The following is a 15896-nucleotide window of genomic DNA, read 5'->3' as shown; positions in this document are numbered from 1 at the left end:
ATCAACTGTCATTTCAAACAAAGCCAAACATCACCAGCTGGGACTCACTGGCAGTTGGTGTGACTCCTCTATTTGAATTTTGAACTGTGCTGCAGCCCCACCCCTGGAGCCTCCACTGGTTGGAAGAGTGAAAACATACATTCAAACAGACTACAATGTTAGGCTTACCCATGTCATTAATTTAAATGTAATAGTTTCTGATCAGCCTCATGTCACACAATGACCTAATCCAGCCTACATGGATGAACAGGATCCCATCCAAAACCTGAACATTTTACATTATTTTGCATCCACCATGGCTGTATTTAGCATGCCCTTCATAACACTACAATGCCTCTAACACACCCCAGCAGTCAAAGAGTTAAACACACAAAGATTATAAGCGTTCTATCATTAAAATAGAATGTACTAACCTATTATCCAAGGCAGCTAGGCGACACCAATGTCGTGCATTTTATTCCCTCTTATGAGTCATTTATTATATTTTGCTCCAGTCTTTGGTAACCCTTAATTGTCATAACAACAATATTTCATAATTAACATACTAATTGCAGTTCGGCTCCTCTTGTTATGGTAATCAAGGTCAGTTCTACTAATGGCTGCACTGAGCAGATCCAGCCGGCAGATGCAACAAACTCCAATTTAGGCCAGCCAGGTAAATTAATTAAAACCTCATTCTTTTATTCATTGTAACATACTTTATTACATGCTTGTAAATGTAACTAGTACAGTCTCCTCTTTTTTGCTGTGTACGCTACATTAAAGATGATGAAAATACATAAGTAGGTGCTGTCTGATTTCCCCTTTGATTTACACAAATGGGCCTAGGTGACCACTTATACCACTTTCAGACAGAAAATGGAAAAAAACACGTCTTTTACCCGGCATTTGCATGCCAGGTTTTTTGCCATTTACTGTCTGATATCCCTTTCACACTCGGGGGCATATTCAATTGGACGCGAGGTTTAGCGAGGCTAAATCCTCCCGCCCCTCGCGCTCAATTTCGGAATCCCGCGGGATTCAATTTAAAAGATAGTGGATGCGGAGTTTTCACCATTGAAAACCTCGGCCGCGTAAAATTCATTTTAAACTAAATACTTACCTGGGTGAGAGAGGCAAGGGCTGCTGGGATATGTAGTTCTCCCAGCGCCCATTCCGGGTGGACCACAGTGAGACTGGGGGGGGGAGGGGTGGGCACACTGACACCGGGACACACGCACACAACACTCATACACATTTACATACAGCACACACACTGACATACTCACTGCTGCTGCAGAAGACCCGGCATCCGACGCTGGATGAAGAAGAAGATGCAGAAGACAGCGTTGCAGAAGGTAAGTAATTAAGGACTAATTAAGCTAATTGGATACTTCCAATTGCTTAATTAGTCCTCAGGGGGAGTGCCACTGGGGTGCCAGAGCAAGTCCCTGTGATTTCTCCTAAAATCATCGATTTTATGAAAAATCACGCTTGCTCAGGAGGTGCGTAAATAAAAACCTCCCGACACGTGTTTTAAAACAAAACATGCACCTAAAGAATAGCAAAAAACCCGCACCTGTAGGAAAAACCTTGCAGGTGCGGGTTTTTTGCTATTTTCGCAGCCTATTGAATATGCCCCAGAAAATGAAATTACCAGGTAATTCACTTTTACCCTGTAATTTACTAAACAACCCAGGATTTTTTCCTGTGTAAAAGGGTCATCCCAGGACTAAATTCCTGGGTCTCCGACCCTGCAAAAAACCAGTGTGGAAGGGGTATTAATTATTAAAGTGAATTACCAGGTAATTTCATTTTCAGTGTGAAAGGGGTATTAGCTTACTTTTAGGTGCACTCAGACCTGGTTGTGGGAACAGTGGCCCTGATTCAGAGGCGGATGCTCTGAAAGAGCGCTCGCTCTGAATCTGGGCGTTTTTTTTGTTTTTTTTTGGAGTGGCCTCCTCTCCGCTCGCATTGCTGTGGGTGACCCACAGCTATTGTGAGCGGCCAGGATGATGGTCGCGATGGTGAAGACCATCGTGACCATCGGGCTTGCGACGAGACCCTTGTGGTAGGGTCTCGTGGCCGCAAGCCCCAAAGATCTTCTGGCTCTAATAGAGCCGGAAGCTCTCCCACTGACATCACTTGTGATGTCAGTGGGGCCGCCCACAAACGGCAGGCGTTCGCTTGGGAACGCCTCCGTTTGTGAAGCCACGCCTCCAAAACGGTGCGAGCTGTCGATCAATATCGACAACTGCCCCTTTTGGTGCAAGACCCGGAGCGACGAAGCGCTTGTCGCTAGCCGGGTCTCGCGCATGTGCAAGTCGGAGCCGGCTCCATGGTGCGCATGTGCAGTGGCCTAACATCGACCCGGTCACGAGGGGTCTGAATCAGGCACAGAGCCCTGGGGAATCAGACTGCCCCAACATTTACAGGATTTTGGGACTATCTGGAAATTTACATGGTTGGAAGAATGAAAACATACATTCAAACAGACTACAGTGTTTGGCTTACCCACATCATTCAATTAAATGTAATAGTTCCTGTTCTTCTCCTAGAATACTGATTGGTTTATCCTCATATATATTATTTTGAATTAAATATGAGAGTGTTAGATCTTTACCATGTGTCTCTTTTTCGTGTGAGAATGTTTTTAATACATTAGTCTAAGGCCCTGATTCAGAGCCGTTCGTTAACAGCAGTACGCTCGTTGCGTTCCGATGTTGACTAACCGAGCATGCGTCGGTGTTACACTGCGCATGTGCGTACGGCAGATTGCGAGCTTTTTTTGTCTCGTTCGTCAAATAGCGTACAGGAAGTGACATGTCAAATGTGATTGACAGAACAGGGCGTTTTTGGGTGTTGACGGGGAGGAGATGGAAAAACGCAGGCGTGGCGAGGCGTTTTTGGGGCGTACATACATTAACAAATGCGAACGTCAAATGTGTTCGTACCAATTCGTACGTCACTGGATGATCCTCTTTCCCTTCAAAATGCTCGCACAGCTTAGGGTCTGGATAACTCGACCACATTGGCGATGCCTTCTCCTCTGTCCCGGCACTCCACGATGTTGCATCGATTAATCGCGGCTTGTCAGAAAATCAATTAGTGTTGGATTGAAAACCGGCTTGGTATGTGTTTGGAAAGCAGTTTTTTTGGATGGCACAAAACCGAACGCAGGTGGAAATCATAGCTGCTAATGTCTGGATTACACAATCAATTAGCGTACATTTGTGGGGGTTTATTTTGGCCGCAATGTGTTGTTTTTGGACTATTGTAACAATAATGTCATCATGTTTAGGTTTTGTGCCTCATTTTGTTTTTGCAAGGTGAATTTGCATCCTTAGGTAATGTTTTAAACGTTCCTTAAAGAGCCCTTTTTTTCAAATGTAAAATTTTTTGGGTTGAACGTTGTTGGCTTGTGGGCCCTGATTAAATGTAACCCATTTTGTCAATAATGTCAGAATACAAAGTCGTACATTTGATGTAAATTTATTGGTATCCCAAAAACAATTAATGCACATATTTAACACAAACATTTTTGGCAGTGTTCATTCCACAATATTTATTAATTGTGCAAACAATAAATTGTTGGTAAACGTAAATGCAAAAATTAAAAACAATTCACAAGAAAGGAGAGGGAAGTTTTGGCCAGAAAGGAATATGAGGCAAGCACAGAAGGAGTGTGGGAAAAGTAGCCAATGCTGTCACCGTTTTTTCGGCCGTTTGGCTGGGGGAGGGACAGGGATGTCATCGGGCTGGCCTGTCCAGAGGCAGATGTTGTGGCCTCTGGACTAGGCACAGGGCTAGGCACATTTGGAGGGTTGGCTGATGTTGTGCCAGAGGTAGAGGATCCTGATATTCCGGCAGGAAGGGAGGTCTGCTCCACCATGTGCTGGCGAACGAGCTGCTCCAGGGCATTGGCGATGCGGATGTTGACCCTGGTATTTTCCATCTGTGAGGAGGGACACTGCCTGCGAGGGGGATTGCCCAGGACTGGCTTCTGACGGGTCCTCAGCCGCATGTACTGGTTCATCCCCTGCAGAGCCAAGGCTCCCCTCTGGAGCAGACTCATCCGCCTGTGTCTGTTGGAAAAATGAGAAAAGAGTCACATTAGAATCTACATATTGGCACAATAACATTTCAGAGTTGGTGACATCACAATATTTACCTGGGACACCATGAGGAGCCGCAAAGTCTGGCATGTCCATATCCATGTTGGACACGCCAAAGACCTCCACAGGCTGCACACACCCCTGTGCCAGCTCTTTCTAAATCAGTCAACTCCAATGACACAGGGGTGGGACCCCCACCTGTCCCCCTTGCATGCCTAGCCCAGTCCGCCAGTTTTTGCTTCAGGCGATATTTGAAGTTGGCCCATCTGTGGGTGAAATTGGAACCATTATCCTTTTGTTTAAAATGGGTTTTAGTTTTAGGGGGGGCAAGTGTTTACGTTTGACATCCCGGGCTAGACGGACATAATCACCCACCCTATTGACATCAACGGCTACCTCTTCCCACATTCTCCACTTCTGGCTTGCACTCATATTCCTGTCTGCCTGTGGCAGGATGTCCACACACTTCTGAATCAAAACCTCCATCTCCTTTCTTGTGAATTGTGGCTGCCTTTTCTTTTTGGCAGCTTTGCCCGGAATACTGGGCCCAGCAGCCTCTTCCATGTCATCCTCCTCACCTATTTGTGTAAATTTGGAGAATTCTCAACTTCACAACTTGCACAATATTATGTTTCTAATTAATCATTGAGTCAAAATGCCTGAAATACTTACCGCCAGACTGTTGTCCATTGTTTCCCTGGTCTGTAGCCATGTCTGAGCTCCAAACAAGAAATACACCAGAATGTTTGTTTTGGCTCGTGACGTATTTATACATGCGTCCTTATTTTTCGGCCGCATCATTGATTGTGCGTTCCTATGATCCCTCCTTAATTTGTGCGGGAAACTAAACACTATTTATGGCTTTGGGCGTCTCGAGTCGAGGTGGCGTTTTTTGAATGTTGGAGGTTACGTTGGTTGGAGTTGATTGTTGGCTGGTGTAGGAGTTTGCGTTGGTGGAAGTAGTTTTTTTGGATATATTCACTTTTTTATTTCCGTTCGCTTTTTTTCGGTTGTAATTTTTTTGGGCGTTTCCTGTTTTGGTAAGTTTTGGGAAGTCTAACTTTGGTTCAATTTGTGTCTCCTTCTGTTTATGAATTTTCTAACGTTTTTTTGGCGTCATTTCATCTCTCTTAGGTTTTATTTTGGCTCTGCCCCAAAAACCTTTTGATCCGGAATCTTATATATTATCTCTTGGTAAGTTCATTTTTTAAATTGTTTTGTAAATTTTCTTGTTTGTCTTTACGCAACTTTGGTTGGCCTTACACTTGTAACCTTTGGTTTTCTAATTCCGAAATCTGTGTTGTTTTTTTTTTTTTTTAGCTGCGTTTTTATAACTTGTATTTGCGAACTAATTAGCGCATTTTTATTACTTTCTATTGTGACTTGTATTTGCAAACTAATTAGCGCATTTTTATTACTTTCTATTGTGACTTGTATTTGCGAACTAATTAGCGCATTTTTATTACTTTCTATTGTGACTTGTATTTGCAAACTAATTAGCGCATTTTTATTACTTTCTATTGTGACTTGTATTTGCAAACTAATTAGCGCTTTTTTATTACTTTCTATTGTGACTTGTATTTGCGAACTAATTAGCGCATTTTTATTACTTTCTATTGTGACTTGTATTTGCGAACTAATTAGCGCTTTATGAAATGCTTATTCATCCTGTAAAATTGTTTGTGTTTTCTCTTTAGCATTTGTTGCTTACATTTGGCCTCAATTTGACGTAGTGTGCGCAATGTCGTTTTGCTCTTTACCCAAATGTGTGTTTCTCCCCTTTTATGTTTTGTCTTGCTTAAAATTTGGAATCAGAAATGGCCAGCATTAAATGATGTATATTTATGTTGTGATTATTTCCAGTTTGCACATATCATGACAATACCCCGGCATGTAAGCATCAATGGATGGTATCTTCAAGCTAAGTTAAAATTTTAATTTTTGGGGGGGTTAAAAAGCCTGACATTCAAATCTTGCCATTTCAGGTTGATCTGGGTCGGATTTTTCTGGCCATGCTCCCGGAAGCCGACCAACCTCAATCTCGTCCCAGGCGTAGGCATCGTAGGCGTGCAAGGCCCCAGATATTTCGAACACGTGTCACCCTTTTTGGAATGCCCGATGATGAGGTTTTAAGATGCTACCGTCTTCCTCCCAAAATCATCATAGACACTCTCTCATTAATAGAGAGTGATCTTGAGCGGCAAATTGACAGTCCTACAGCAATACCACCACTTACGCAATTTATGGCGGTGTTACATTTCTGTGCCTCAGGATCGTTCCAAACAACGGTGGGAATAGTGGTGGGCATATCACAATCCTTCTTTTCCCGGATTCTGAGGGCAGTGATGGAGACACTTTTCAAGCACCTCCATCATTTTATTCAAATGCCTTTGGATATGGGTGCCCTTAGTGTGGCCAAGGCCAATTTTTACCAAATAGCTGGCTTCCCACACATCATAGGGGTTGTGGATGGTACTCACATACCACTTCAGCCTCCAGCACGGCTGGAGGCAATATTTAGAAACTGGAAACACTATCACTCCCTCAATGTAAAGGTGGTATGTGATGCCTCCCTCCAGATCCTGTCCATGAATGCAAAATTACCAGGAAGTGCACATGACTCCTTCGTCATCCGGCAATCAGGGATATGGCACAAATTAACCAACCTACAAGCTGGTGATGCGTGGCTTCTGGGTAAGTGGAGACCTTTAGTACGTAACAATGTTAAGCTTCATACAGAGTGATCCTGATGTTGTCTATTCTTTTTCACAGGAGACAGTGGCTACCCTTGCACGCCCTGGCTGCTCACTCCTTATTTGGCTCCCACACCAGGGCCACAAAGTGAGTATAATTCCGCACTTACAGCCACCAGGCAAGTGGTGGAGCACTGTATCAGCCTTTTAAAAGGCCGATTCAGATGCCTCCACCGCTCTGGTGGCGAGCTCATGTATTTGCCGGATATGGTTTCGAAAATTGTGGTCCTGTGTGGGATATTTCACAGCATCGCCATAAGGAGTGGTGTCTCAATACAGCCAGATGATGTCTTACCTGAGGATGGCCCCCCCGAGGTTGGTCGGAGGTCAGTATGTGGGGGGGCCATACGCGATGATGTGGTGGCCAGATTTTTTAGGTAATTATTGTCAAAACAACAGTGTTTATACCCAATGTGGTACGGTTTGTTTGAGAACATCTAATTAATTTTTTTTATTTTCTCCATCTTCTGTTTTTTCACATAATCTTTGGCACTCCAACGATGACTACTTCCTGCTACCCTTAAAAAACCTGTATGTGGACATTTTGGGGATATATTATGGAACCCATATTGCAACGCCATATTTGTGGAATCATGTTGGCATGGTCCTTCGTCAACCAGTTCTTGATTTGTTGTGTATTTTTTTTGTTTTGTTGGTATGTGTTGTATTTGTGATTATCACTGTGTGTTTTGTTTGTGAGTGACCACTTTGATTTTTGAGGTATGTTGTGAATAAATGTTTTGAGAGTGAAATTTCGTACCTTTTTTTGAACGTTACAAGCAAGTGTAACCAGGTTCACACACGTTACATTTGCCTAAGGGGTAATCCAGTAATGACGTCAGTTGAGCTAAAATGTAATATGTTTTCAGGGTCCAAACCAACACCCAAAGGAATCATGTACAATCAGTTGGCTTCGTAATATTGGCATAAGCAGCTTGCACCCCAACTAGGAACTTGTAAAATGTAGTAATATCTAATTGTGACTACACCAAAAAAGGGAAATGAGATTGTTACTGTTAGGTGTTTCTTGTGCCTGTTTTACATAAAAATACAACACACAATCTTAGTGACAAAAATTGCTAATCCTTGCAGGAAGAGTCTACTTATGTCAGGGTAAACAATCTCTGATTTTGAAAAAAACGAATGAGCCAGAACGTTACTTAGAAAATATTAATTTATTTAAATTTGGCCAAAAAACAAAAAAAACTAGTCCCTAAGGAGGACCGACATATGGTCAAGGACCACCAGCAGACCGATTATATTGTGCCGCATACGGGCCACACAGGCGGCTAATTCAGCCCGACGCCTCTGTTCCTCTGAGGGTGAAAAAAGTGTGGGGATTAATACAACAATAATGAAACCACATTAAAAAATAAGCCAAAACCAAAAAAAATAAAAAAAAAATATTTAGAAACTAACCATAATTACACCATTAAAACCCATCCACCCAAAATGGTGTAGGCCAAAAATACAAGGCCAATCAACAAATTCCGACAGGTGTATTATGTGTATGTTGAAATCAGCAGTAACAGGTAAAGGCAATCTGCAAAATCACCAAAAGTCTAGCAAAAAACTCCAAAAAAGGGAACGACACATGATTACATACAAACAGTTTGTGGCGAAAAAGAAACCAAAACAAAAACATACCGGAAGAAAAAACGGCAGCTCCAGAAGGCCCTCCCTCGTCCTCCTCGGAGGTGCCTCCATTCCCCAACAATCTGGGCGGGGTAATTACCGATTCCGGGGAGGGGGTAATTCGAAGAGGGGTGGTTGGAGGAGAGGGGGAATTGGGACAGAGGGGAAGGAGCCCCGAAATTTCCCCCAGAGGGTCTTGGAAGGCTGGGGAGGAGTGGGGAATAGGGGAATTTGGGGTTGTGGATGGTTGGCTGGGGGTTGGGGAGAGTGGCCGTGAGCGCCGTCTGGGCTGACGATGACGGCGTAGTCTTCGCTGGGCCCCTAAAAGATGTGAAACAAATTGTGGTTAGTTTCAACACAAATCCGAGAAAAACACCATTTTCAAATCCCCCCCCCCCAAAAAAAAGGCCATGCAGATATGAGTACAATGAATAAATATGACCTACATGGAAAACATGGCCATGCAGATATGAGTACAATGAATAAATATGACCTACATGGAAAACATGGCCATGCAGATATGAGTACAATGAATAAATATGACCTACATGGAAAACATGGCCATGCAGATATGAGTACAATGAATAAATATGACCTACATGGAAAACATGGCCATGCAGATATGAGTACAATGAATAAATATGACCTACATGGAAAACATGGCCATGCAGATATGAGTACAATGAATAAATATGACATACATGAAAACATGCACACGCAGTTAGGGCCACAAAGACAAACATGAAAACCACAGTCCCTAAAACTTACTTTCTGCGATCTGCATGCGAAAGCATGCCAGCAAGCGGGGCGTCCGCCGTTGCAGGTCCGACCACCTGCGCTCCAGCTGCCCGATCTGGCGGCGTGAGCCGAAGGAGCGCAGGCGGGCCTGTACCTCCGCATATGCGGAACGCTTTTCGCGGTTGGTGATGGGTGGAGGCTGGCTGGTGATCCGCCTATCCATCACCTCCGTTAGCACCAGCAGCTCGCGCCTGGTGAATGCGGAGGCTCTCATGATGGCAATGGTGTATTTGTGAAAAATCATTTTTAATAAAGTGCCCAAAAATTTTTTGATTGGCTAATGTATTTGGGAAATTAACAGGACCAATTCTATTGGTTAGTGTATGAGTCATGTTTTCGACAGGGCCAGAAATCTCTTGAGAGTTATGATAGGCTTGATGCAGTGACATGCGTAAGCAAATTTAAATAAAGAAATGAACTCCGGGAAATATGCGGGTAGAAAAACAAATAGAACAATTGTTTAATTGGGGCTAACATGTATTTTGACAATTAAAAGCGAATGTTTAAGCCGTACGTATTCCGCGGGTAAACACAAACACGGACAAGAATAAAGTTTATTGCATTGTGTTAAAAAAAACAAAAAAAAACAATTAAGCTAATTGATATATTGATTGGCATGATACAATTGAGGGAGGTAGGCAGAATAAACGAGCAGATAATCGAAATCTGACAGTCCCACTTCCGGGTAGTACTTGTGCGTGCGTTCCCTTCAAGCCACTTCGGGGATGTACGCTCGCTATTTGGCACGCTCGTTAGTTAGAGGAGGGGTCGCTTGAGTTTGGGGAGGATGTTTGGCTGCGATCGAAAATACGAGCGAGTGCTTGAATTTAAATATTTTTTTACGTACGCCGAACGTACGAACGGCCACTTGCGTCCGGGTCTGAATGAGCGCCTAAATCGGGCTCTCATCGCCAATCCTCAAGCACCACCAACAGGTCTAATTTATTGAATTTCTTTAGTCATGCACAGGCTAATCTATTTTGTTGTAATTATCCCCCAGTTTCTACAAACAGAAATCCTGAAAACATAATCTGCGTACTTGAGGAATGGAGTTGAGAACCCCTGGTCTAATTCATATTTGCCTACTCTCCCAGAAGAGGGCATAGTCATGATTAAGCAAATCGCATTGTCACACCTCTATACATGTCCTTTAGACCTCTCCTTCGTGATCTCCCAGAGGGGAGGGTCAAAAAATAGGTAAGTATGGTTTAAATGCACCTAGAAATGTGCTTCCTGTACACAGGGGTGCCGAGAGAGGGGAGGCGGTTGCTACCAGGGCCGCAACTAGGAAGGAGGGCTAAGGGGGTACGTGACCCAGGTGCCGGACTTGAGGGGGTGTTGGGGAGAGGCTCACAGGAGGCTAGGTTGCTGCTCTTGTGGGTTTGGAGCCGCATTCCGGCCTTGAGAGGCACAGAAACACCGTCATTCTAATGTGGTGTCGGTCGCAAGCCAAGCAGTGCTTGCAGGCCGGCAGCCAATTAGAAGAGGCTGCGTGTCCGTGAGCTTCAATTAGTTTGCGTGTCGGCGCCACATTACAATGACAGCAGTACTGACAGTTCCCCAGAGTGTGGCAGCTCCGTCCCACACCACCCAGAGCTCGCCCACTGCACGGCCCTGGCAGGTAAGAGAAGGGAGATGGGGCCTTACTGTGGCTTAATGTAAAAGAGACCTTACTGTGACATGTGTATGGGGCCTTACTGTGGCATAATGTAAAGTGGGCCTTAATGTGGCACAATGTATATGGGGCATTACTGTGACATAAATGTATAAGGGGCATTACTGTGGCATAATGTATAAGAGGCATTACTGTGGCTTAATGAATAAGGGGCATTACTGTGGTATAATGTATAAGGTGCATTACTGTGGCTTAATGAATAAGGGGCATCACTTTGGCTTAATGAATAAGGGGCATTACTGTAGCATAATGTGTTGTAAGGGGCATTACTGTGTGGCATAATGTGTTATAAGGGGCATAGCTGTGTCACAAAACCACACACCCTTTTCGTCCTCTGTATTGTATTTTTGGGTGGTGCGCCAAATTATGGACTTGCCCCAGGTGACAAAAGTCATAGTTTCGGCCCTGGTACTACTTACCCCTGCCCGAGCAGAGTGGAGGGCCCCGGGTCAGCGACCACCTCCACTGCTGTGCCCACTACTACTGGCCGCACCTGTACTGCCCAATGTGCCGCTGAGTCTGCTCTGCTATACAGACGTGGCCTGTGGTAGCGAGCAGAGAGAAGTGTTACAGGTGGGGGGTGGTCACACTGATCATCCCCCATCCCCTGGAGCTGCCTTGCTGTGCTGATTGGCGCCACGCATAATAGATCCTTACGTTTGTTAGGGAGAGGGTACATGGCCACGTCTCTCGGATTTGGCCACACCCTCACCCCAGTACCAAGGCCAGTCAGAGCTCTCAATTGCCCTGGTTGTACAAAGTGAACCTGAGGAGTGCAAAACTTATTACATTGAAAGTATAGGTCTATGTCAGGGTTCAGCCTAGGATCGGCCTCTCTCACCTCCTTGCCGGCTTCCCCTGACTTCCTTGCGGTCAGACGTCTGGTGCAGTGATGGATGTGGGGCTGAGTATTCTGCCTTAGGTGCTTTTTGCGAGCTTCCATGGTCGGCTGTGTGTGCTGGGGATCGGAGTTCCCATCATGGGTGCCGCCATGACAGTTCCTCTCATGTGACAGTACTCCTAACCTATGGTAGCATGATTTCAGCCAGCTGATGCTGTGCTCCAGTAATCTGCTACCCCTGGGTATAAATCCACCTCCAGAACTCCAGGAAGTTGCTGTTCAACTTCGTTATTCCAAGCGCCTGTGTTACTCCCACTGTTGCTCTCTGCTAAATCCTTCAGCGTGTTGCTTCAGCCTGCTCACAGTTTCCCAGTTTCCTGTATTAGCTTCCATGCTAAACCTTACTCTGAGACTTTAGCTTTCTCACAGTACTTCAGTGTTTCATGTCCCTTCCCTGTGTGTCTTTGTATATGTGCTGCTAATTCTATTGCAGCTTTCCTGTGGCTATTACCCTGTATCACTGAAGTGTCAGATTACATGCTGGTATTAATTAGCTCACAGATGGACCCCCCAGCACATGTCTGTGTCAATCTGCTCTGTGTCTTGTCAGTGCAAATCTGCACTTGCAGTTAGCACTCTCCCAGTGTATGCCTATCTTCTCTATATGTCTTGTCTGTGCAATCTGCACCTGCATATATAATTATTCCCAGTATTTGCCTTTGCCCAGTACCAGCATTTCTAGCTCTCCCAGTATTTGGCCTTTGTCCAGTACCACATTTCTAGCATTCCCAATATATTCCTTGAGTCCACTCTACTCTTGTATGTGCAATCCCCAGTATATGTTTGTGCTTTCCTGCATATTTAGCAAACTCCAGTACCTGCCTGTGTCCACATCTCCCTGAGCTGCTGAGCTAGTCAGCTCCTGGATTTCTTAGTGATTCTCAGTACATTCTCAGTAATCTCATGCAAGCCGGTGATCAGGATTTCTAATTGTGTTCCAATGTATCTCCAGTGTTCTAGCAATAACTTAACGTAATATAGTTTCCGGTCTTCTGCCATTCCCAGGTACCTGTCCAGAGGGCCGCGACCTGCTCACTTGGTGCAGCGGAAAACCAAATCCCAATTGGAGGGGTCACTGGAGAAAACCACCAAGTGAGTTAGACTCCGCGCCTCTGGGCAGGTCTAGCCAAACCTGGGTTCGGCCGCAAATAGGAGACCTAGCGACAGTCACTCCGATAGTCACCTGAACCCTCTGGCTCAGCGTCCTCCACAGAGGATCACTTTCACCGGATTGTGACAGTCTACTTCTAGTTTCCATCATATCGGAGTACAGTATGTGTATAATAAAGCCCCTTTTTATGAGAAAAATGCTATGTGCAGCTCTCTCCCAGCTTCACCTACTTGGATCCCGCTCCATTTCCTTGTTAAGTGGGCAAGACAGGGCATTGATAATGCCATCAGTGTCTGGCGTTTTGACAAATCATGGGATAATAACAGTGGCAGACACATGGGATGTAGTTATGAGACTGGCGACCGTGATGCCGCCGGTCTCAGTACTGACAGGGGAATCCCGACAAGGGGTTTAAGATAGGCGTTGAAATACCAACGCCTATCTTAATCCCACTGGGGGAGGTTAGGGATTGGCACTAAGGGGGGAGGGTTAAGTTTAGGCACGAAGGTGGGGGGACTTAGGTTTAGGCACTAACAGTGAGGGTTAGGGTTAGGGTGGGGAGGGTTAGGTTACAATAAGTAATGGTTAGGGTTAGGGGGAGAAGGGGGGAGAGTAAGTATACTTACCCTACCTCTGTCGCGATACCAACCATCGAAATGCTGCTGTCGGTATTCTGAGAGGAGGCATCCCGACAGCCGGCATTACATATCCATACCCAGACACATACAGTATGTGCCACTTTTTCTCAGTGTTTGGGGTGTCTTGATACTTCCTCTGTCCATCATTAGGGCTCAGGTGCTAGGTATGTACTCATCAATAATTTGAGTGCTTGACTCATTGATAACTGGAGCATTTATAAGGCTGTCAGAGGTATCTACTAGTTACCAGTAATAGCTTTTCATACTGTAGTCCACGATGTGGATTATTCTGCATTTGCAATCAGCAAGGAAAACTTCTGTATAGGGCTTTTTAATAATAGGTTAAAACAGGAGATATCACGGATCATGCTGTAACTAAACTGCCACTAAGTACCACCGTCTCAATAATTTTCTATGGGGATGGCAAACTGCAGTACTTTAATTGGCTTGGAAATTTTTACTTTTTTAGATGTGTCAGCCATTGTGCACAGCAGCCCGTCGGATCTGAATATGCAAATTTGTGCCATCAGGGCCTGCATCAGGATACTTTATGACATAACCTGCATCCATGAACAGTGGCAGCTGGCCTTACGGAATGGATATGAAATACCGCCGGCCGCATTCGATTCCCGTCAGCGCAGACATGAGCAGAGTTCGGAGCAGCGGAAGCCCAACAGCGCTGGAAATCCCGATCGTGGATAGGTGAGTATCTACTAACCTAACCTAACCCCCCTAACCCTCCTTAGGGGTGCCTAACCCTAACTTCCCCCCCAAGTGCCTAACCCTAATCCCCCCTCTAAGTGCCTAACCCTAACCACCCCCTTCCCCGCTGTCTATACCTAAGTCCCCCGGGGGGGTGCCTAACCCTAAGTCCCCCCCCCGCGGGTGCCTAACTCTAACCCTCCCTCCCCCTAGCCTGACCCTAACCCTCCCGGGGGGGTGCCTAACCCTAAGTCCCCCCCGGGAGCCCTAAACCTAACCCTCCCCCCCCCGGCTATCCGCTCGCGGCGCCCGACATCACTACGATCAGGATGCCGGGCGCCGGTCTCCCGGCGTCGGGGAAATGCGGGCGTCTACATCTAGATGCCCGGCATTTCACCCTTGTCGGGATATGACAGTCGGGAAGCCGGCTCCAGGTATTTAGGCAGTCGGCTTCCCGATTGCATACCGGCCTTACTATGATGTTTGCCACAAGTCTTCTAATAAACCTATAGAACATGTGTCTGTAAACTTACACGGTTTACATTCTTTTGTATGGCACTACAGAACCCTTGCGGTGACTTATAAGTAATAATTATAATAACATACTACTTGTCTTCTTTCCCTTTGGGCCTTCACCACAAAACATCTTGGATGGGTGCAGGGGCGTAGAGAGCCACGCGGGGCCCCGGTAAAGAGGGTGTGTGTGGCCTAATTGCAGAAGGCGTGGCCACGCCCCCTTGAAAAAAAGTTGTGTTTTGCAGTGCCACGAAGCGGCGGGGAGGGGGAGCTGTGAGCCCCTCAGCCCGGCGCAAAGCCAGTGGGGGGCGCGATCAGTGTGATCGCTCCCCTCTTCAGGCATAGGAGATTGCTGTGGCTGCTGCTTAGCAGCCGCAAGCAATCTCCCACTGCAGCCCAGCACACGCTGTGTGCTGGGCTGCTGCAGAGGGAGGGAGGAAGTGAGGGGGGGGCGGCGCCAGACCCGGGCCCCCGCCGGGCCCCTCTGGAAGCCCGGGTAAACTGTACCCGCTCCCCCCCCCTCTCGGCGCCCCTGGATGGGTGGTCCAAAAAGTAGGCAAGTAGCAAGATATCCTTGTCACAAATCTTCAAAACATTATTTATTGCAATTAGGTCATTCACGTGGATTTCCAGCTGTTCATCGTATCATTATGTATATTATTATAGATGATAGATGGAACTTCATAAGTATTTTATTGGTTGCCACCTTTACAATACAGGTTGAGACTCCCATATCCAAAATGCTTGGGACCAGGGTTATTTTGGATATCGGAATATTCCGTATTTTGGAATATGTGCATATCATAATGAGATATCTTGGGAACGGGACGCAAGTCTAAACACAGAATGTATTTGTTTTATATACACCTTATACACACAGCCTGAAGGTCATTTTATACAATATTTTTAATAATTGTGTGGATCAAACAAAGTTTGTGTACATAAATAAAAATTAGGTCATGTTTCATATACACCTTATACACGTAGCCTGAAGTTAATTTTATACAATATTTTTCATAATTTTATGCATAAACAAAGTTTGTGTACATTGAAGCATCAGAAATCAAAGGCGT

The sequence above is a fragment of the Taudactylus pleione genome, unplaced genomic scaffold, assembly GCF_031769625.1.
Source record: "Taudactylus pleione unplaced genomic scaffold, aTauple2 ptg000155l, whole genome shotgun sequence".
Taxonomy (NCBI): domain Eukaryota; kingdom Metazoa; phylum Chordata; class Amphibia; order Anura; family Myobatrachidae; genus Taudactylus; species Taudactylus pleione.
The sequence above is the reverse complement of the archived record's forward strand: the minus strand, read 5'-3'. Positions refer to the sequence as shown.